General features: G+C 36.2%; 1 protein-coding gene across 1 annotated transcript in view; it reads left to right on the forward strand.

Moving 5' to 3' along the window:
• Positions 1–25,614, forward strand: part of LOC115440269 — a 112,901-nt gene that overhangs the window by 69,164 nt on the left and 18,123 nt on the right. The window lies entirely within an intron of this gene.

Genomic DNA, 25,614 nt, shown 5'->3' on the forward strand with positions numbered 1-25,614 from the left:
TTTTTTTCTTTCATAAGAACCTTCTCCTGACAATAACAAAAACAACAAATAAAAATATAGTGAAATTGGTCCAGCCGTTCACGCGTGATGGCGTGACCAAGGGAATTAGAGATTCATTTTTATATATATAGATGGTGAGGTGGTAGCGGCTATCAGCGATTCTGATGTCGTTAAAGCTTCTCATCTGAAGCCGTAGCCAAGACGCCTTTCTACAATAGTATAATTGAAAACTAAAATATCTATGGGAATGACTTATCCTAGCAATAAGTCTGTCATTTGGATATGTCATTCCTATATTTTTTTTGTTTTCTATTTGTGTTATAGATTGTTGAATGGTGTATTGGTTACGGCCCTACATCGATTTTTTTAATTCGCAAACAAATTAACCTGTTAGTGTTGAAGAGCCCTATGATACTAATATTGTATTTCGATCACGGATCACCACCACCAATGCATATGTGGGGCTACTCTCGTTTTATTGTATGAGCACTGTTCATCGCAAATATGATGATAATTTATTGTAAAAGTTCGCTTGTAGATGTCACCCCCAAGTTGCAGTAATTCCCTGTCCAATGTTACAATATGCACTGGATTTTGCCTCTCTATCCCTTGCTCTTAAGGCTCAATATTCTCTACTAAACTCTACCTCACCGCACGACGCATTGCTTTAAAGCGTAATATTAAATTTTATTAGCTTTTGAAAGAACTTGAGTGGGTATTAAAATACTAAACCTCATTTTCTATATGAAATTGCTTATGTTAGGCGCTGTAAATTGTGTTAAGAGACTATTGCATCACATCATTTACGCTGTTTATGAGTGATTACATAGCCGTGTGTGAAATTTGTCGGTTGCAGTACCTACGCGAATAAAGTAATTTCTAAAAGTATTAATATTATGTTCGTTTTTCATCGTATTCATAATGGGTTTTAATATCGGATATTCTGGGCAAATAATTTGTTTTTTATAAATGGAAAACGATTTTACCTTTTACTTTTTACCTTTTAAATAAGTTACAGAGTGAAACGTAACATTCAAAACATGTTTATAAATGGCTACACGTCGCACGGACGGATGCCATAACTTGATCTGCGAATCCATTTCGGCTGAGTATCCACCGGAGCCGAATTAACGCGAGCGGCCGACAGTTAATTTACGTTTCTCTGATACTGTACACGTTGATGGATTTACATCGTTTTCATTACCGGGTATCGGAAGTTTATTAAAATGTATTTTGATTGGGGTTGCGAAACGTTCATTGTGAAGTTAGGTCTTGGGGATGTTCGATAATGATAAGGCAAGTGGTTCTATATTATTAAGTAAATAGTTACAATATCATCCCGCTCTACTGAATATATATACTTCGGTTCACCTGGAGTCATCGGATGTTAAATTTAATACTTGTACAATGGTTACATACAATATTTTTGGAACGGAGAAGCAGTAATGCTTGTAATTTACTCTTAGCGACGGAAAGAGGCAGCGATGGTGCTATTCACATAAACTCTGGCATATGAGAATGTTACTTTTTAAATAACTAATTCTTTAATTCGCCTACTATATTAACAAAATTTATTAAAAAAAAGCTTTACTTGAATCCCATAAATCTCTTCTATATCTACCTAAATATTGCCCTTGTAATTCACATATAAAAGTACGTACGACTTAAAAGCCTTACGATATAAAAAGACGTAAACGTAATGTCTGTTGCCCAAATAAATTGTTGAATGGAGCGTGGAACGGTATTAATGATCTGGTCACTCGTTCAGTTGATAGCATCCATTGAACTTTAGTCGATGGACCTTTTTTACGTAATCAACATCAGTGTTGTTTTTACGGTAGGTCCAATACAAATAAAAAATAATAATTTATGATTGTAATCACGATTGATAATTGATAAATATGGTTATCTTATAATATTATGTATTAATGAAATAACATGTAGTCCTTTGAAAACGCATTTGATGTCCAAATATGAGTTATATTTTGTAATAATTATGCAATTACTATAGTAAAATAATTGTTTCTTTCGATTATAATACATGTTTGTAAGTCACATACAATACTCGTACTGTTTTCACAACACGCACACAGGCACAGTAATTGCTTTATTCATATACGCCATTGTATCACGGCGGGCTTCGATGTAGCTTTTTAATTTAACACGAAATTCGTAGTATATTGAACTCGAACGTCCATCGTCATGGGAACAACGAAATGTCGGATACACCGAGCTACGCACAATTTTGGACTGAGCGTTGTTTGATATTTTATTGTACAGGATTTTTTTTTAGAGTTACCGTGGACTCGCAATGTTTGTGACTCTATTTAACAAATTTCAGAAAAATAGATGGTGTATCCAACTTGTATTTGTGTATGTATGTATGATAGTTTGTATATATTATTATATATATTGATAAAAGCTTTCTATTTCTTTATTTATTACTAGATTTTGGTCTCGGCTCCACGGTCCTTGCTGGATTAAAGTCATCCTGTCTAGTTTAGTCCTGTTCTGGGTTAGAAGTCACATATTACATTATCCAAGACTAGTCCATCACTGTGTCAAATTCCATCCATAGACTGTTGGTTGTGGGTTTCTTTTTTTTAAGAGTGAGAGGACAATGTGACCTTTCTGCACCTGATGGTAAGCGGAGTGGAGTCCATACAGAAACGACTTTCAATCGTCGAATGAATGCCAGTTGTTATAATTATGCCGGCCTGTTTGACTTGTAACATCTTTATAGACTTTATTTCTTTACTAATATACAGAGCTGAAGAGTTTGTTTGTTTGTTAGTTTGAATACGCTAATCACAGGCATTACTAAACCGATTTTATTTTTTTTTTCACTAAAAGGAAACTACGTTACTCCTGAATCCCATAGGCTCCTTTTTATTCCGGGAAAATGTTTATCCCTGAAAAACTTTATCACGCGGGCGTTCAACATGACGGAAGAGCCCTAAAATGCTAATATAACTTCAGAATTTGTTTCAGACTGGCTCTAAGTTCTAGGCTTCTTGTCTGGGTCTGGCGAGACCTTAAGACTTCGAAAGTCGTTATGGTCGACCGGTTTCAAAAACACTCACAATATAAACTAATTATACTAAATAAAAGTAAGAGAACGTAGCCAATCTAAACACGACATTTTGAAGGTCACAAGAGGTTACTGAAAATAATACACCGTACTTAAACCAAATTACAGTTAAGATTAGAATCGTTAATGTGAACACACACATACACAACGTTTTTAAATGTTAGTGGGACGTTTTTTGCAGCTGCATTGCTTAAAGTTTTAGTGTTATAATTGGGTGATACGAGGTTGCCAATATTTTTTGCAATAACGGCCTTGAGTGTTTGGTTTTTGTTTACGAATAACAGATGTCGTTGTTTTGAAGCTATATTTCGATAAAGCGTGTGAGAGATTTGGAAGGCTTTTGAGTTTTCATTATTTTATTTTATTTAGGAAAACAATCAGCATACATTTATAACATATGAATAAAACACAATAATTTTTACATTAGCCAAACAGTTTCCACAAATATTTTTTCCGATTTGAGGACAGCTTTCAGGTTTTCGATATTAGACTAAATAAAATTACACAAGAGCTATTTACCAGCAAAATTATACTAAATTATTTGTTACTGTATTGATTAAATCTTCTTTCATTGAAACCCTAACGCAATCGCAATAATTATTATATACTCGTAACAATGCAAAACTATAGCTTTAAAAATCACTGATTACCTTTATAATTTTATAAAACTTATTTCTCCATAGAAAATACTTCGCACATCCACGTTTAATCTCATTTTACATTCCACTAACGGCTGCACGTCTAGGGGCTGTATGTTAATTTTGAATCGAGCCGCCCCCACCCTGCCTCCAACGCTCAGCGGCTCACGGTAACTGGCTTCTGTTCCGTGTAGATTTGTTTTAACTATTCGTTCTGTTGTCTATTTGATGGGAGTATATTGTCTGAATTGCGCTGTTTACAAGGCCTTAGTATAATTTGTTTTCTAAGGCTGTTGTTGGTTGTTATTGAAAGTGATCGATGCCGGGCCTTGCTGGTCTTGTATTTGTCGATGGTTTCCTAGAGCTGTTCTGTTAGTTAGCCAACATGTGGAACTTATAGGAGAAGTTAGCTTTAGTTGGTGGTTAATATTTACATACTTCATTTTAATTCCAAAAGTTATTATAAGAAATATATTTTCACCAGCTTTTCCTTAAACACTGAAGAAGCAATATCAAAAAATATATTTCAGGCAAATAAAAAATGTATAATTTTAACCGCGAAACTCGATCCACCAAGCCAATATTTAAAAAAAGACAACCCCTGTTTATCTTTTAGATGTACAAACTTTACGAAAATCAAGTTAACAAAGAAAAAACGCCGGCTTTTTTCTTTAACACTTTGAACAGAAGGTACAGTTTCAAAATAAGGCGGGGAGACCTCCGGCGTAACAGCGTACCGTATAATTACATTTTGACGCGGCAACCCTTAAAATCGACTACCCCGGGTACACAATGGAAACCCAAGGGCTGTTATTAAATTCAATTACTCACCGGACTTCGAACGGGAAACGGGAAAATGGGAAATTAAAAAATATAAAACGGTATCGAAACATGTTTTTTTAGTTCGGCAGTATCATCGGACGCAGTGGTAGGGTTGCCACTTGCCATGTGTGTTGTGAAAAAGAAGTGAAGTTGCGAGCGCTGCGTTGAAAACAATTGCTCTTCTGATTCTGCTATCGGATAAAAATATCCGCTGAACGTGAACGGAATTTCGACGTCCTTATTTACTCCTTTTTTAAAAGCTGCAGAGTAACCAGGAGTGGGATAAACGTGGAGTGAAGCAGAACATTTTGGAGTATTGATCGCACCTTACGTTGACTGACTGCAAACATTTTAAGACGAGATTTATGTTCTCTGATGCTTAGTTTAGATTAGCAAAATCTCGCAACAATATATTTCGCAAGGACTACCAAATGCGTTTACACTGGCGGCGATATTTCAATGATTCTACAGGTACACATGCGAATTACCGTGGGTCCTACAAATGCAAATTTGCGAAGTTTGGCCGTAACCGGACACACAGTAATAATTGCTTGCGGAAGATAGCTTCTCGAAGTTTTATTTGCTCGTCTAAACTCCGCTTTACACTAATTTAATGAAACAGTTTGTGAGATCAACGCAAACCCCCCTTATTCATAGACCTTTTTTCTAAGGACGGAGTAAAGCTGTGATAACAAGTCTGTTTTTCAGTGCTAACGGCATGGCGGCCTTCACACAGTGCGTAGACATAGGGCCGTTGTCCAATCACTCCATCCTTAGATAAAAAACGTTTATGAATAAGGGGGATAGGCTATTTCTTCAGCGAAATCATTTCTTACAGAAACATCAACAATACATTCAAATAACGTTAAGAGCCGTCTCCTAAATCGTATTGTAATTGCTAATACCGCTTCGTTTTATCGCCACACTGTCACGTACCGACAAATCCAATAAAATATCTGCAAAATCCAATGTAATCTGAACTGCGCGACGGCCCTGGATGCCGCGCGCTTGTTTATTAAGCCTTTATGAAATTCTGTATTATCTATTTGCGACATCGTTTATACATACCAACTATTTGTTTACTTATATAGATGAATGGTGCTCTTTTTATTGCAGTATTGGTAATTGCTTATTATATACATACGTCATTTATATCTTCCGACGTAGTGGATGAGGTGACCTATTCAGAATATGGGTTCGATTTTGCTCGGAGACCAATCTTTATAATCACGTGCAATGGCGTGACCAAAAGAGTTTCTTCGTTTCTGATACCAATGTTTAAAGGAAGAGTAAGGCTATGTTAGTATCGGGTATATTTATTATTCAGTGTAATATCGATGGCAAGTGTACATAAGCTGCAATGAAGACTGTATTCCCGGTGGCGTAGTGGGAATGGCTAGTTAATATCCAGATTCCAATTATAGAAGGTATGGCGGATTTCCACCAACGACATTCTCGTTCCCGTTCATTATTGTAAATTTTGCGGGATTCTGATTTTAATATAAATTATTTAGTCGTGAAACGAAAAATTATATTTTAGTTCTACATAAATCGAAAGTTTTAGAGTCATTTTCCAAATATAGCCAGTTATAAATCTTTGAATGCAAATTGTTTTTTGTGCAGTACTCAAAATAAAAATAAAATGCTTTATTCATCACGCAGGCGAACATAGTTGCACTTACGATAAGTCAAGGTACATGAGAATATTTAATTATTACTTAGATAAAGTCGTCTATATTAACTAAAGACAATACATATTAAGTCAATTAAAAAGAAACCTAAATCATGGTCTACCTGTGTGCCAGAAATCGTCCAAACCCGTTTAACGGTTACTGCATTTACTCCTGACAATTTTGAAAGTATAAAATACAAAATAAGTTTCCAACCGCCAACTATGGTGAGAAGCAATAAATAAGTTTTAACACAACACGTAAGCAAGTTGAAAAGCGATGAAATAATTTAAAATCTTATTTATTACGAGCCCACATCGTTCATGAAACAAAATCAAATTTTAACACACTATAAGATATTTATTTATTAAAACGTAAGATTGTTTCAAGGCCAAAGAATAGAAGACTTAAGACACCTTAGTCGCATCGGGCTGCGGCTCTTAGCTTGTAATTTGACCCTATACGGAGAACGTGGTCTTGCAATCTGTCATCCGGTGCTCGGTCAAGTATATTCCAATCGAGGATAAGTGGCCATGCCCGAGTGTAAAGTGCGAACACATGGCTAAATCCATTAAACATTATTTGCACTGCATTGCAGTTGATCATGAGAGTCGTTCGCTTGTTTGCGCCTAGAATAAGAGCTAGAATCGGTTCGTACATGTAATAGTGTAATAGTAGTGTGTAATGTTGGACATGTTGTCCTAATTGGTACTACTGAGTTATGGGACTTTAGCGTGAAATGACCTTTATTGTTACGATCGATAAGATTACCGTAATAAAAAAAAATGTGATACCATTTAATTTGTTAAAGTCTGCATTTCATAGATGTTCAAAATTGTATGTGTTTAACAACGATGATTACGCATAAAATACATGATGAAGTATCCATTCATTTATCGGCCTATAAAACGCAATATTGATATACTTCACGATTAATCGTCGTGCAATATTATACCTAGTTGTAACGCACAGTGTGATTGCAAGAATGGTCTAGATCAGGACTAAGCTGAATAGATATGGGTCATGCGACTCCGAGTTCCCTCTTATCCAGCCTCAATAGAGTATCCGGCCTTCTAGACTAATTGGCGACGATTTTGATATGTTACAAGTCAGGTTTATGCGCCCTATGTGCAATCAACATGAACTTACTATTATGGAGTAAGCCGAGAAAACGAGCAAGTCGTTCGATAGTAAGTGATTCTTGAGGAGTGGAATTTTAAAAAGTGGAAGCCGCTAATTATATTTATTTACGGTAAATGAATCGTAATCCACCGCAGTTCAGCGAAGATCGTACTGAAGCTTGTAGCTAAATGAAGGCTTTTGTTTTTAGAGAAATATAATAATTAACTAGTAGTGCTAAGGTTTCTTTCTTTTTTTATCAAATTTAAAGTTCCTACTTAATAAGTTGGCAACCTGGTAGAAATAGTTAATGGATTATTTGCTAGCCAGTGATTACATCGTTAAGAATCGTTTTTTGTACTTTTGAAACAAAGAATAAGGATTAGCAAAGGGAAATATTGTAATAGCGTTACATTGGAAGGGTCATGCTAGACTTGCAGAGAGATAAGTAAGCTACTTACGTGACATTGACACTTGAATACTTAAACACGTCTTGTTCAGTTTATATTATAGGGCTTCTTCTGAATTTAATTCTTATTACGGATGTTTTGTTCATTGAGTTAGAAGTCCATTAACAAATATAACAAATATCGTAATTTTTTCCTATTATCCTAATAAATATAAAGTAAGCACGGAAGCTCTTTAATAGATTTTGATAGTATTTAGTACACTCACCATCATCATAAACAGTAGCAACACCAAACGGCACTTTGAATTACAAAGTACTGACAGTCCACTGCGTTCGTCACCATGAGACAAAAGGTGTAAGATTCATAGTCCCCATTAATTACACCGGTTGCTATGTTCTATACACCGGAAAACAACAGTATGCACATTGCTGCTTAGCGGTAGGACCCAAACGGTCCTTCGCATACTAGAGACTAACCACTATATCACTACAGTAAGCGTTGCGTAGTGAAAGAGTACGTGGTTTTAACGAAATACAATAGTTTCTCATTATGGAAGAGGTACACGAATGTATCACAGAGGGGAATAATTTGTAAAGTGCCTTTTGCCGTCGTCCCTTCCTTTGAACGGGGATACCGGGACGCCCCAACCGCCACTACGTTTCGATGATTAGGGTCCGCCGTGGGTCCGTGATCGAGTTGCGATATCGGTGTAAAATAAATGAGGATTTATGAAAGGATAGTGGTAATTTATTGAAGACATTAAATTATAAGTGGAGTTAATTTATCGCTTGGTGTTTTTACCTGATTTCAAAAAGGAAGTAACTCTATTTGAAGTATTCTTTGTACGGGAAGAAAAGAAACTGCTTCATTTATGTGTTCAATACTTAAAAATCCATAATCGCTTATAGGAAGTAATGAGAACATAAACGAATATCCAAAAAGTATTACAAAATTTGTACACTTAAAATGCTTCTTAAACTCGCTCATAACATCAACATTACGTAAGCTCACACGCATTTACGTTCCCCGAACATTAAAGTATTATATTCGGATATCCCACATCGACAGCCAAAGCGTCTTGAGGCCGACCTGTCGTCGCGTCAGCTTAACGGACAGGTTAATTTAGATAAACGATCTTCAACGAACGCAGCATCTACCCGCCTGTGGAGGTATTTTCCTACGTCCACAAATTGGTTAAAGAAAGTTTTCTAAGAACAAAAAATCTCTATAAATCATTAGGGAATTTGGCTTCAGGGTTAGTCTATAGTTTAGCCTTCTTGCCTTGTTTGTTGTGCGGGTTTTTGTTAAGTCTTTCAGTTTATTGTTTTCGTAGTCTTGTTACTTTCTTTTTGTTTTCACTTATCATTAGCGATTTTTGTTGTGGCTACATTGACTATTTTCTTATGTTAGAACTTAAACAAAACAACTAACAGTGATGGATTGTACTTATAGAATCAAAATAACTATCGATTTGTTTTTATTCTACGAAATAGATCTGTTTGTATGTCAACGTAAACCGGTAAACAGATATCCATTACCTTTTACGTTCAAAAACAAATATAGAGTTATGTATTCATTCATGAATAAGTATTCAAAGGCCTCTGGATAGTATTTTTTTTTATTTACTGCCTTTTCTGTCGTTCTGGTTTCTATCTACGGGGGCGCATTAGGTTCTTGTCCGAAGGAAGAAATAACAAGCTGCATTATGGATAGATTTATTTGAATATCGTTCTTCATAAAACTTAGTGTTTCATAATTTTTTTTTTAAATAAGCATAAGTCGTCTAATTTGGTTTTCATTACCGCAGCCATATTGCCAGTGGAATTATAATGTGTAGAAGTTATAATGATGAAGAATTGGGATAGTTTTTTTTGGGCAAGAGCATATCAAAAAACTTATTGGTTCATGTCGATCTTCCGTAACACAATAATGCTTTTGCCCAGTCGAGTTGCTCGTTGTTGCCCGTTGCTCATTTATACACGAAACTGGAACTATCATCTGACACATAATTAGTGCTAAAGTTAAAGCGGCCTCTATCAACAACACTATGTCGTAAATGTCGACTAAAGGCTGAAATAACAAAGGATACTGGATTCCTATTTTATAACCGGTGCAGTTGGCAAACACTGTCGAACAATAAGTGGCGTCAGGCGAATTCAGTATGCATCTCTACACGTTTTCGTAGTTTTACCAGCTAGATTAACTCCGCCGTCACGTTTCGCCGTGAAACCTGAGTTTTTCTGATCAAAAACACGTGAGCTCCTCGGGTTAGCGATAGATGGAAGTCGGTACGGTAAATCGATGCACTAGTTGCGCCTCAGTCTACCTCTTTGGATTTATAAGCGAGCTTCCTTATGTCACGCTTCGCTTAGTGTCTTTTCGATGTGACACGTCAAAAACCATTAGAGCTCTTATCACTTTTTCTAGAAAGTCATCTCAAGTGACTCGACATTTTCGGTTCTAAAACTCATGACGAAGAATAAGTACCAACTAGTCTGTCGATACGTCGGCGGATGAAAGCGTATCTTTGGGAATTTCTTGAACCGTTTGCACTTCCATTAAAACTTGTTACCCGGCGCATAATTCCAACTTGATTAAGTGCTATTTTCAGTTGAAAGTCGGTCAAGCGGCGAGCTTTTGTCGCACTCTGTGTACAGTGAGATTGAATTTTGTAGACATCACGTCGAGTGGAGGCTACCAACTTCTACGTAGTTTTATTATGTATAATATCTATACATTCTTGAATGGATTTCATTTCTGTTTATTTTATTTATAAATTACCGGACTCTATATTACCCATATTTAGGAGTGACTTTCTTCGATATTTATCAAACGAACCTTGATAATTATTTAATTGTAATTTACGTTAGATGTCTACATTTTATAAAACCCAAAATTACATGTTTTTGGTCAAAGCACAATCGAAATTTCTCAATTAAAACTACCTTGTACTACACACTGCTTAACCCTTGCCGTGTGTCAATGCTCCATACTGGTTTCTTATGTTTACGCGAATGTTAGTTAAAATTAAACTATTTTTCGGATTTTATCGATGTTTTCAGTTTTAATATTTATCGACGACTTTGCAGCCTTCCTTTTTGTCACGAAGGGGAATGAATGAGTCCCTCTCGTGACTACGAAAATAGTTTAATTTGAATGCCCAATACTGGTATTAAGCATTGATTCGTTTGTGAGCCATTCTAATAGCTTGGTTGAATTTCCATCCGATCGCGGTCGCCGCGCTGCGGTGGACAGTGCTCAGTGTTCGCAGATTGCCAACTATTTATTTGAACGTTAGCCTCGCGTTCTGGTTTGTTTGCATTGAATTTATCAATTCGTGTGATTTCCATTCGATTTTATGACGCATTCTGTTGGTACAGCGACTACGTACTTAGTGGATTTTAGTGTTGTAAGTTTTATTCCCGGGTTGGGAAATCGTAAGATGGTGTTTTTAGTTTAATATAATTGTATGAGTTATCCGGAACTAGATGTTTTGTTCGATTTGCGATGGCTCGTTGTAACAGAGTAGCTAGTTACATTTCTGCCCACCCTTTCACCGACAAAGGCGCAATACTTTACGCTTTAAATATAAGTGAAATAAAGGATGTCGATGTCGATATAGAACTTCATCGTACCTTACAAAGTTTCTTTTCATAAAACTTTATATAAAGGGTTTTGTTTCTTTCACTTGTCAGTCTTCACAATGGCCAGTATTTTTTATTTTGTTTTCTAGTATAGTCTTATGGTATTGTGGAGTTTATTTCAATTTTTTTCCTGGCGGCAGCTCTGTTTGAACTCATTCTCGGTTGTATTAATCTTTTTAGGTTGTTTTAGTTTCAGGGTATTCCTCATAGTTAACAGGCATCCAAATGCTATAGACGACCCCGGAATAGGTGAATGTCGCATATGCCTATCTCGATTTTGTTTCTATATCACAATATTATAATATTTACTGCCCCTTTTAGTATATTTGTCGGATAGGTTTAAGGCATTTAGGTAATGCGAATTCACGTGTTTCACTTGGATAATCAAACTGCGATTTTATAGAGTCCTAATTGCTCGTCTTGCTAGGCACGACAGCGACTAACGTGTGAAATTAATCGACACTGTATATTTAGACAACAAATTTGTTAAGATCCTTCATGTTAAAAACCATAATATAGTAGTAAACAATTAATATAGGGTTTACTTCTTGTATGGAAAAACCCAGTAGCAGAGCGTACGTTTTTGCCGCACCCTATTTCGGTGACGGACTTAGCCGGTAGGAGAACATAAATAAAACCCTGATTTAAACTATAAAATTACTTTTTCATGTGCCGCCCGGAGCCATGGTTCCTCCCTACGCTTCGCTCCTCGAAAAAACTCTTAAGACTTAGTTTTTGTAACAACCACAGTCGTGGAGTAGAATTATTGCCAAGCAGGAAACAAGGAGAGCATAATATTACAATTCCGTACTTACACAAAGTTATTCTTGATGTTGAAACAAACAATTTTGTTTTCCTCGGTTTTGTTTTCAATAGTAATTTGAATATATTGTCATACCTACTTGCGGAAAATCATTTGTATGTTGTGAGTCATGATTGCGGGCAGTTTCCTTTTTTATGATAATTAGTAAGGGACCGGATGCAAGGTCAAAAATAAAATGGTTACATTTTTAATTATACTAAAAATGACAACGTACAGAGACACTGTTTTATTCCCTAAATACAAGTCATGAATATCATGACAATGAAATGTAGATATAAGTAAAAGGGAGTTTATTCCGACAACACCTACGTTTTAAAGTCGAAACATACATTTGCGTCTTATAAAAAACTGTTGTGTCTCTATGCACACATATTTTATTCAGTATACTGCCTCGGTGGCGGCGTTGTATAACGGTACGACACCAGTGCCTAGGTCTCAGATTCGATTCCAGGGTCGGGCAAAGTGATGATTGGTTTTCTGCTTAGTATCAGCCCGGAGTCTGGAATTGGTGTCCGATATGGCGACATGTTTGCCCCCGTCGCGTCATAAGACGGAATACGTACAGCGGAAAGTAGATGCACCAGTAGCGCCTCTACTTACCCCTTCGGGGATAACAGGTGTGTATTTAATATATCGTGTTGGTACGCTATACCGTTCATCGAATTTCCTGCAACGTTATATTCCGCAATCGCAATGATTCATACTAAAAGTTTAAAAACGCCTCGTCTAAATAAAAAATGTGTTTATTTTTTAATGATATTTATCAGTCGATACGTCATACTCGCGTCGGATCTCATCTCGCACACATTCAAACTATTAGAGTAGGCCGTATACATCGTTGTATAATATACAACGGCGCAGAACCTAAAAGATATGACTGTATTTTTTAATATCCCAGTGACTTGACGAGCATGCCACTCTTGTGATAGTGTCACGACTACAATAAATAAAATAAAAGGGTAGGTAGAGGTGCAACTAGGGCACAAACTTTCGCCAAGTATGTTCTCATAGCCTATCAAGTCCAAGTGCCAGACTCAGGGTTGATAGTGACCAGGAAAACGCAAATATCATCAGCCATGAGCCTGACCCGATATTCGAACCGAGGACCTCAGAGTCGTGGTCGTACCGCGCGTGCAATACAACTACGCCATTAAGGCAGTCTATGACTACAATTATAGAATATAGTTACGGATATTACTTGGCGATAGAAGTAGTGTATCGTATTGTCTAGTCAGTCTCGAGATCCTAAATTTCTACATGTAAATGACCTAAGTCAATACAACACTGATCTTCAATGTCGGATCTAGATGATAAGCTAAAGACAATAGGAATGGACATTTACAGCAAATGGAACACATTTAGGGATTGCAATCCGGTCCGGCGGATCCGGTAATCCGGCGGATCCGGTACGTTTTCGTTGCCTACCGGTTCCAACAATATCACCGGATCCGGTGGCCGGATCCGATATATTAAGAAAAACGTAATTTCTCTTTTAAAAACCGTGCGAAAGTACTAAAAAACTTAAGAAAGGAATGAGCGCTTATGAAACTGAAGGAGATAGATTGAAATACTTGTCTCTAATATATGACTTTTTGACTTTAGTGAAACCAACCAGTGTTGAAGCTGAAAGGGCTTTTTCGGCCGCTGGTTATATTTGCAGTTCCTTGAGAAGTAGGCTAAAGGATGATACTATTAATACAATTTGTTTTCTAAGAGCGTATTTCCAACAAGAAAAGTGATCTGTGCTGTAATGCATGCATGGGTATAGTATCCATAAGCTGTTGATTTTGGAAATTTTAATTTGGATTATTGAAGAATATGATGTTGATTTAATTTAGTTTTTATGAACGGGTTTAACTTAATTTAAACCATAAATAATTCACTGTTGTTTGTAATCTTTGAGACTGATTATTATATAATAACTGACTGATAATAATTATAAATAAATAAGAGTTGATTTTCGCACAAAATCGTTTCTATTTTTCCCCGTAGATTATTCCTTATATTACGCCATGAAGTTAGAAATATGCGCTATGTTGCACACCCAAAATACTAATCCGGATCCGGCGGAATTCTCGTAATTCCGGCTGAATCCGGCCGGATTTAAGTTTGTACCGGATTGCAATCCCTAAACACATTATAAAATAACACATAACAAGATAAAAATAAAACGATAACCAAGATAACAAAGTAAAAGTGAAATGTTTGATTATTCATTATCTAAGCGTGCGTATTTGTATATGTAGGAATGTATTATATGCCGGAACTGTGTATATTCATATAGGTATTACGTACTACTAATATTTACATACAGTAAAAACAAAAGAGTCCTTGGTCTGACATTTTATCCCATGACACGTCCTGACACGTTTTGACACGATTCGCTCAACACTGATTCCCCCAATACGGTTAGACCTTGGAGATGAAACCTGCTTGTCTTCTCATTCATATAAAACAAGGTCGTAGTTTTACGATAAAATGTGCACCGTGCACCGATAACGACGCAGTTAAGACTTTATTACAATGAGTCACGGTGTTTTCTCGGTAAACACCTTCCGATGTGTGACTAACTCGGTCAGCTTCGATAAGATGTTTGTTTCGGGATCGCAGCGAAATGGGTTCGGATACGTCAACGTCGAAACATCATTCTTTTTAGTACCAGAGTAGAATAGTTTGTATTATTTAAAGGTGGCGCGTTAAAAGCACTCACATGGTGCGTATATGGCGTCTATGAATACATACTTGCGAGTCGCCATGACAACGCAACGCACACGCGTCTACAGTCAAGAAATATTGCATAATGTTTTGTTTGCATCTACGTATCTGTTCCTTCAATTATAATATAAAACATTTATTTAACATGCTGTCTAAAATTGTATTGGTTTGAGTACTGTGAACGTGCCAGCTTTAGTTAGCCGACTTATATCAATAACTGCTTGCCATAGTTGATTGTTGTAATTCGTTAATTTCGTATTGAATCGTAATATTTTTTTTTTTTTTACATTACATAAAATCTCTTGACATAGCGTAATATATGTTAAGAGATTTTAATTGTCAGATTGCCTACAATCTGATCATGTAGGTTCAATACTTGTATACAGCGGCTAGTGTCTCAGTCCAAAGCAGTATAAATAACATAATCATTCCACTCGCCCCAAGTGTTGGCAGCAATAACGCGCTTTTGCCCGCGAAAAAAATATGGTTTTAGAAACTTTAAAACATTCCTTGTAAACAGAAGTAACGCCACCCAGACCTTCGCCCACAGACGTCTTTCGACCTTCCTCTTACAAATGGAATAAGAATAACAGTATTTATGATAATGACGGTAATAATGATTTTCAAGAAAATTATATTACAGCTTTTTTACGTTATAAAAGCAGCCTGGCGGACTCTAAACGTGGCAGTCTGGCAATTGTTAATAGTACTTTATAGAATGTAAAGGAAGGTTTACTGTTATGACGTTTCGTTTTGTAATTACTTTTCCTTTTTGTATGGAACATTACAGTTATTTAAAAGTCGGAATACCGCTGTGAAAGTTAGGTTGGATTGATTTTATAAATCAGTGCATGCTTCAGTAGGGAGTAATCATTTCGTATGATAAAGATTTCCTTTTTCTCTATAATATTTCTTTTAATTAAAGGTACATTTTTCGGGGGTTACTAATGACTTATATGCAAATGACGCAATCTACTCATAAAATAAAAGAGAAGAATAAATGACTACAACTTATCTATACATATTATAAAACAAAATCTCCTTTTCTGTCTGTCTGTATGTTATCGATTTTCTGAAAATCTACGGAACGGATTTTTAAGAATTTTGGTATGGAGATAGTTTAAGACCCTGGGAAAGTTATAAGCTACTTTCTATCCCGGGAAATTATATATAGCGGGACTTTTATCCCGGAAAACTCTTTCACGTTGGCGAAGCCGCGAGCAAAAGCTTGTATAATAATAATAATAATAATATCAGCCCTGTATTATATACTTGCCCACTGCTGAGCACGGGCCTCCTCTGCTATTGAGAGGGATTAGGCCTTAGTCCACCACGCTGGCCTAGTGCGGATTGGTAGACTTCACACATCTTCGAAATTCCTATAGAGAACTTTTCAGATGTGCAGGTTTCCTCACGATGTTTTCCTTCACCGTTAAAGCGAACGATAAATTCACAAAGAATACACACATGATTTTTTAGAAAAGTCAGAGGTGTGTGCCCTTGGGATTTGAACCTGCGGACATTCGTCTCGGCAGTCCGTTCCACACCCAACTAGGCTATCGCCGCGGTCTAAAAGCTAGTATACTATAAAATATAAACCAAAAAGTATTTTATACAGGAACATTTACCTAGTTTATGTCCCAGTAGCTCGGAGCGCGGTAACCTCTCTTCCGGCTGGCATTAACTCCTCATTAAAATCCCAAAAACGTTGGTTAAATCCTCTTATAAAAAATATTTAATTAAACATCAGCCAATGGAGTTTTGCAAGGAGCTGGTAAATTAGAAAGTGGGCTTAAAGATTACTAATCATAAAATAACCAAACGAGAATAATTATGAAAGTTGAAAAATGTATTACGAGATGAACGGATGATTTAATGACTTTCTATCATGTTCATGTTATTAGAAACATCTGTTAAGGACAAATATTTGCCAAGACAACCCTATGATCTATTTAGTGTTATGGTATGCAAGCACTGTCGTGTTTCGGTTTGGAGAATGCTTGAACCAGTGTAATAACTCAGTGACAATTCATAGTCTCTCATCTTTAGTAATAAATTGTCGCAACTGCTCGATATTAATAATCGTATTTCAAAACTTCATAATTGAATGTTGCCGATGTTCATCCGAGTAGCATATTTTCCACAAGTTAGGACCTCCGCACACTAACGGAACTGAACGTAATTACATCTACGAGTGTAAATACGTTGATCGGCGATGTCGTAGTGTGAAAAGACCCTATTTATTTGTCGTTTTCAAACTGCGCTGAAGTCTGAACTTTCGTTACGCTTGCCTGAACACGCTCTCTACATTAAAACTCACTTACTGCTATGGTTATTGCTTTTCGAGTAGAGAATTGTAATAATTGAATAGTGCCCGTGCATTCTTACATAAAGGTAATGTTGGGTTTTGCTTTCGGCTTCGCCCGTGTGTATAATTTTAGAGCTTTCCTTTAATGAAATGTCCACTGACTACTTTTTATGGATAGAAGTAACATGAAAGTTATTCCAGAACATGATTCATCTGTGTGCCAAGTTTCATGTAAACTCATACAGCGGTTTCTGCGCTTCTATCAAACATTGAATCATATTTTAGAAACTTATAATTTAGTAATATTTGCCAATCAGTGTTGAGGTTTGTTCCATCGATGCTTTATAAAGGTCTAGATGATACTACCTGCTATCTATAGGGTGTCATAACATCAGTTATTACTTTAATGACTCCTATAATGATGTATAATTCGCCTTTATTAAAGTTATTTTTCAAAGACTGCAGCCTTCATGGTCACGCGCTGGACTGAAATCATGTGTCGGAAGAAAATCATAATATAAAAGCCGCGAAAAACTCCGTATTTTTTTTTTATCTAAAATTAAGTAAAACTATTGAAGTTTTTATTAGTGAACAAGCAACAATTGTTCATAAGAACATAAAGGTTAGAAAACAATTTTGAATTTCAAATTTATTCAGCTACTTTCGTGGCCGACTTTACAAAATTTATTGCTATCGGATCATTCCTAATCTGCGAAATCTAAGATACGTTGGACTCGTTATAGTAAATATTTGTCTCAAATCATTTCACCGTCGCCGCTGTGACGGCGGATGTCAATGACCTTGCCTGATAACGATCCGCCAAAATTGCTTCGCGGAATATGTAACTAGTTTATTGAAATTTATTTGACTAAGATCTCAATAAAGCTGTGAATTTATACCAAATATGGTGTTTAACTTTAAAGATGTTGCTAATCAGGTATTTGTAAAGATTGGATATGGGAAATTTGAATTAATTACGCTTGACTCTAGCAATCCAAATGATTTCTTCTATATCATTTCCTGTTTTAAGACCTGGTGTATTTCTACTAATAAGTATTGTTAAGGTTTTAATTATAATTAATGACCACTAATTATTCTAAGTATGGTGATTTTATAGATATTGTTTGACCTATTTGAATGATAGAATAATGACCGCAAATCCGACACTTGTAATTGTGAAGTTTAAAGTTGATTACTTTGTGAAGTTTCGTAAGAATGGAATTATTTTTGATTTTCGAGCTATAAAAAAATCGTCATCCTCATCATCTTTTAAATTTCAAAATGAGACTTTTTTTCGGATTTTAATGCTGTTTTTTATATTATAATTCTCTCCCGACGTTTCGAAGACTTAGCAGCTTTTATGGTCATTGGACCGACTGATTTGTTGATCGTCCGAAAAGTCTGTTACAATATCTACTTACAGTTCACAAGTATACATGATGTCTAACATTCGCGTAAGCTAATTTATCAGTTTTGGTGTATGGCAAACATGGCAATACTTGTATGTGTGGACAACAATGCGATGTCGCAAGCCATACTTACATCATGGATAATAGATATTGAAATCGTCCATTTCGCTGTGCTTCTTGTATATCAAGCTACTTCTAATAGTACGATTCTCTTAGTTTTTTTTTTTAGAAAATCAGTAAAGTGTATAACGATAAAGAGTTTACCTTGCATTGTAGTATGTCGATGCGCAACACTTACTAGACTATTGTGCGACTGCGAGCGGACCAACTTTAGTGTTCGCACGTTTCGGTGTGTATGTGTGCGGCGGTCAAGTATGTGTGTGTTTGTGACGACGGGTGTACGAGTGAATTGAGTTCTGACGATTTGTTTCGTATCTTCGGGTTTGTTTTTGATTTATGCTCGTTTGAATTGATTCTGAAGGGTAAGTTATAAAATATAGATGAATGAGAGAAATCTATTAGAAAACATCGTAGATTAAGAATCGCATTAATTATATTTATGTCGTTATGCAAACAATTTCAGCATTTATTTTCATTTATCTGTAACTTTTTTCGCACGACTGATTCTAATTTTGATAACTACACTGTTTTAGTCTTATCGTATACGAACACTCATCCTTCTTCGGTCCTCCATTTATGCATCAATGAACTTTATATTATTTCTTCTATTTACTCCGTTTGTAATATATACATCACATTTAATTGTTTTTGCCGTCAGGCCACATCAATAACATAATAAATAACTGTAAGATGAATTTATTTCAGCGTCAGCAGTATTTATGAATCGGGTGATTAAAAACCCTCATATTTCACTGAATAATATCGTCATTACGTTTTGTTGGAACGCGCTGCATTTTTACGGTGCTGAAAACAGTTTTAATTGCCGATGGTTTCATATGATTTTGGATCGTAACTCGTAATACGTATTAATGTTTCTTTCGATAATAGATATCTATATGCCGGTATTTGTTATTTATATTCTGTATTTCATGCAGACTGTTCCCAGGTGTATTAAAATGGACTTAACCTTTGCAATAGCTGGTTTGTTTTGTTTGTGGTTAAGCTTTATAATATGGAATACGCACTATTAATATGAGATGACGCTGAAGCGGCTCAATCTCAATATTAAATATGAATCGTATCAAATATGATATTTAAATTTAAAATTAACGGTTATATAGACATTCAAGGACACGATGGACTTAGGTTACGTTATAGATATTATGGTTTGTATAACTAATTTCGACAGGGTCCATAGGGGACAGAGTTGTTGGATAATTGTTGTCGGCGAACATTTAGATTGATCCGGCGATACGCGCGTTCAGCCCAACCACGTGTGCGACGGTCGCGTCTACGTACTCGTCTGGATATTCGATTACGTTACAAGTCGCGTCAGCTGTACGACCCGGCCGCGGTGGCCTTCGTCGGCGCGATTCACAGAAACGCGCCGGCGACGGCCGCGGCGGGCCACGTGCGCACGCCGCCGGCCCGCCTGCCCGCGCGTTTGCTCGCTGCGTTTATTTACACGCTCTAAAAGCGTATTTACATTAGCAAGTTTTCACAGCAATATAACAAGAACATTCAGATGCGTTAACACTTGCTGCAATATTTTTATAATTCTATAAAAATTGGATTTGCCGCAAGTCCTGCAAGTTTTCAAATTTGCAGAACTCTGCTTGCCATGATTGTTTAAATGGTAACATTTGCGTAACATTATCCAAATCGCGCTTAACAATCTCGCTACATTGTGCCATGACCAAACATTTTTAATTTACACATTTTAAAGCAGAATAAAAATAATTAAAATTCACATTTAGAACTTTTGTAATTAGAAATAAATATACTTTACTTGTTAATAAACATTATGCACGCATTGTTTCCCTGATATTTAGGAATGCTAATTAATGCGGTGTAATAAATTAACCATTTGTGCGTAATATAAGTTATTGCGCAGAGTTTATATAAACTGCGTAATTTGCTGGCGAAAGTACGGCTGATTGCATTGGACATAACGTAAATTGAATCGTTTAGAATGGAGGTTCTCACTAATTTAATACCTATTTATATTTAATAATTATTTAGAAAGCTATAAATAACAGAATCACCGCTTTTTACTTGCAGTATTTTTTTATTTTTATTTTATTACACACAAAACAGGTTATAATCGTAGTAATTATATGAATTACTATCAGCCCTGTATTATATACTGACCCACTGCTGGGCACGGGCCTCCTCCACTACTGAGAGGGATTTGGCCTTAGTCCACCACGCTGGCCTAGTGCGGATTGGTAGACTTCACACACCCTCGAAGTTCCTATAGAGAACTCCTCAGGCATGCAGGTTTCCTCACGATATTTTCCTTCACCGTTCAAGCAAGCGATAATTCACAAAGAAAATACATAATTTTAGAAAAGTCAGAGGTGTGCCCTTGGGATTTGAACCTGCGGACATTCGTCTCGGCAGTCCGTTTCACAACCAACTAGGCTATCACCGCTTTAAGACATGATCTGGCAAATCTTTTTTTTATACGGGCAGGGCCTCGACTTCACCTGATAGTAAGCGGAGTGTAAAAAAATCCCTTAAGATCATGCTTGAGAAGAAAACTAGATCACTATTTAAGTATTTGAAAGGAGCTGCAAGCCGGCTCGCAGTGGCGTCTGAAAATTGGTCAATTAACCAATTTCGCACAAGATCTGTGCTCTGGCGTCTTGTAATCTGTCTCATAGCTGTGAGTTAATAATTGATTGAAAGAAGCGGCGATAGCCTAGTTGGTTGCGGAACGGACTGCCGAGACGAATGTCCGCAGGTTCAAATCCCAAGGGCACACACCTCTGACTTTTCTAAAATTATGTGTGTATTCTTTGTGAATTATCGCTTGCTTTAACGGTGAAGGAAAACATGGTGAGGAAACCTGCATACCTGAGAAATCTCTATAGGAATTTTCGAGGGTATTTGAAGTCTACCAATCCGCACTAGGCCAGCGTGGTGGACTAAGGCCTAATCCCTCTCAGTAGTAGAGGAGGCCCGTGTCCAGCAGTGTGTCGGTATAAAATACAGGGCTGATATTATTATACTTATATATTGTAAGCGCGAAAGTAACTATGCCTATCTGTATGTTAACTTATTCTTCTAATGAAATAACGCTTTCACGCGAGCGGAACTGCGAGAAAAAGCTAAATGAAAATATTTCCAGCTCAGAACTATGCTAAGATTCAAACGATCAGTACATCAGCATAGATTTATGTTTTAATATTGAATCCAATGTTAAGACCGTCATCAGCGCATAGCAGTCAACTGTTGAAAATAGACATCCTCGAATACTCGCCATTTTACCCTGTTTTCAGTTTGTCGCATTAAGTTTCTGCCAAAGACCTATCACAAATCATCACTCCACCTAGCTGAAGGGCGTCCTACACTGTCTAGATATAATGAGCTATGTAGTTGCCGATTCTTCAATGAGTAATAGCTTGGCTGGAATCCTTTTGATGCGTACTTTTTCAATTGTACATACTACACATTCTTCGCATACAAAACGTACACACATTTAAATGTATATATTGTTCATTTCGCAGAAATCTGCATGTTGAATTAATTAATTCCACTAACAGAGTAACGAAAGCGAATTCCACTAACGATCTGAACGGTTTCATACAAATTAAATCGTACAGTGCGCAAAAATACTTTTAATGTTTATGGTATTAAAATGTTTATTTACCTGCCCTCGTCTCTCTCCGCTGTAGGGTCGCAATAGACTTTTTCAAGCATGTTGTAGAATGTATTTGGTTTGGTTTTTACGACTGTCTGGCATGGTTGTCGTTAAAAACCTCTGGAAGGTCTCCTGTCGGGCAAATCTATATACTAACATATAAAGCTATGAGTTTCATGGTTTATTTGAACTACTATCGGTACGAACTGAAAAAATATTTTAGTGTTATATAATTAATTTATCGAGGAAGGCTTTAGGATATACAACATCACGCTATGACCAATAGTAGCGCAATATCAATATAATAAAAACAAATACTAAATGTTCCCTTACTTCAGTTTCGAATCCATCGCCACACTGTCTACTGATCGTGTTGTAATATGTCCAAGAAAACGATGACGGTACAACTTATTTATGTTACTTATTAAACATGAAGTAAGAAACCACAAATAGGTATAAATATTCTCACCCAGTACGTTATTACTAATTACGTCGCCAGAATGAACGGACGAAACGAGGAAAAAGGAAAACCGCACAAAGGCACGATTGTAAGTGGTTTATATTTCCACTTAATTTTCCGCCGAAACTTCGAGAAGATTTGCCAAGGCGTCTATACTGGGGCCTTATTCTCTATCACGCACGTTATTTAAACAGTGTGTAACAAGCACGTAACACAACGCATCATGTTTAGGACTATAGAAATTTGGCTTACAGAATACCATTTCACGCACATTTCTCGAAGATAACATGACACGGCCGCGTTACGCGTTTACACTATCATACAAAATAAGGACCCTGACGTGATAAGCGCAAAAGCGATACGTCAGGCAAACCTTATTTCGAGATAATCGTAGTTTTGTAAATATAGTTTTATAGTTTTGTATGTAAAATTGAGATAGAGACACTCTTTTAAGTTTTTTTTTACAAGTTCTAAACAAGATACTGTTATTTAGGTAAGTTCGTTGGATGGGTATTTCTTTAAGCTATCTGACGACATAAAAATCAAGTTTTTGATTTTCTTTGAGATACCTCTTTTGAGCTTAATACGGCAGTATAAGCTGTGTCTTCAAGGGACTGCTCCATTGATACCGCCATTTTTAATAAACGATCCCAATCGCTTTTATCTATCTATCTCAAAAATAGACCAATCAGAACAAAGTATTTTGACATGCTTACAAACGAGTTATTTTGATTGGTTCATTCTCGGAATCGGATTGAAGATTGAGATTGGGTTTGTTTATTGAAAACTATTGTTAGTCGTATTGCGATGTGACAGCCATGCTGAGGTCTCGGGTTTGATCCTTGCGTCGGGTAAAGTGACATTAATCTTTTCTACTGTGTATCGGGAATTATGTGTCTACTATATAGGACCTAACGGAATGCAAAATGTGCATGAGATAACATCTCTGCGTATCCTTGAATAGGGAATAGCGTGATGTTATATATCTATGTATTCGCAGATGAGGGCAAGGAACGTCCTCTTCAGGCTTAAATTTGACTTCCGTTGTGTTTATTTAATTTGCAATCTGATGTTGCGGGGGTCGGTGTCCGTGAAGCGCGAAAGGAGTCATGGAAATGTCTGGGTACATGATTTATGTTCTTATAATGAAAATATAATGCTGAACTGCTTCAAAGAAGCAAAATGTTATATGCCTCAATTATAACAGGAAATGGGTTCGATACAACAATCATCTACATAAGTAGTTTGATGAATGCAAATAATCAACTCACCCGTACATTTTTGTGTTCTGACCAATATTTTTTTCTTTACAAAAATAAAATAAACCCGATTTATTTTACTTCACACAAAGTAAAAACATTGCATTTAAACTTCAGTTGTGTAGATGATTTGATTTTGTTCAGCTACTTTTTGGCTGACTGTACATACTTCTATATGGAAATTACTTGTGTATTTATTTCAACAGAAATTGCAATGTAGGTATATAAATGTTTTTCTCGATATATCACATACTATCTTCATATATTATTATATTACCAACATCAGAAATGATGTCAATCAATTTGATATTCACATAGCTCCTGAGTACATCATAAGCATACCACATCCGTATTTTTACATTATACTCTTGTATAAATTTTTATTTTAAGTCTATCTCTATACATTATATCTCTATATATATATATATATGTATTAATCGGCATATTAAGTTCATGTCTATATCAAATGTATGATGTTTGTCGGGGCCCGGAGATGTAACCAGTGCGTGGAATGTTTGCCGAGCTTATCTTTACCCTAATGCCACAACTATGTGCATGATAAAGCAAAATTGTGTGTTAAATTTGACAATACTTGCAAAAAACTACCAAGACACTATATCGAAAATGTATACGGAAACATAAACCAGTCAATACATGAATAATTTGATAATTTCATAGCATTACACACACGCCTATATTTTATATATAATTATTTTGGTTTGGGATATATTAAAATACATATGTGAAATTCAAATCGTTGTCTCCGACATAGACACAGCGTAATGTGGATATGACCGTAATAAAGAATTGTATACCTAATTAGGATAAATAATAATAATAATATCAGCCCTGTATTATATACTTGTCCACTGCTGACCACGGGCCTCCTCTACTACTGAGAGGGATTAGGCCTTAGTTCCACCACGCTGGCCTAGTGCGGATTGGTAAACTTCACACAGCTTCGAAATTCCTATAGAGAACTTCTCAGATGTGCAGGTTTCCTCACGATATTTTCCTTCACCGTTAAAGCGAACGATAAATTCACAGAGAATACACACATGATTTTAGAAAAGTCAGAGGTGTGTGCCCTTGGCGTTTGAACCTGCGGACATTCGTCTCGGCAGTCTGTTCCAAACCCAACTAGGCTATCGCCGCTTTTTTTTTAAATTGCTAATTATGATAAATAAACATTATTATAATTAGTAATAATAGTCGTGTAAAAAACTACATTCGAACTTCAAAGGGCGAGCGGTGCGGGTAACTGCCCTTTGAAGTTTGTGACATCCAGGTGTTTATCTATCATAATATCGCACTATCGTTTCTGTGGATCTATTTTTGTATTAAGTTTGAGTAAACTAAACGTTTATTAAATAGTTGTCATATAAAATATCTCAAAAACCTTTCGCAGATTGTCAGATTTAAATAATTTAAAATGCGTTATTTTTTTCATATGGGCATGACAAAATGTCGCTACTTCACC

This window comes from Manduca sexta, chromosome 18 (assembly GCF_014839805.1).
Source record: "Manduca sexta isolate Smith_Timp_Sample1 chromosome 18, JHU_Msex_v1.0, whole genome shotgun sequence".
Taxonomy (NCBI): domain Eukaryota; kingdom Metazoa; phylum Arthropoda; class Insecta; order Lepidoptera; family Sphingidae; genus Manduca; species Manduca sexta.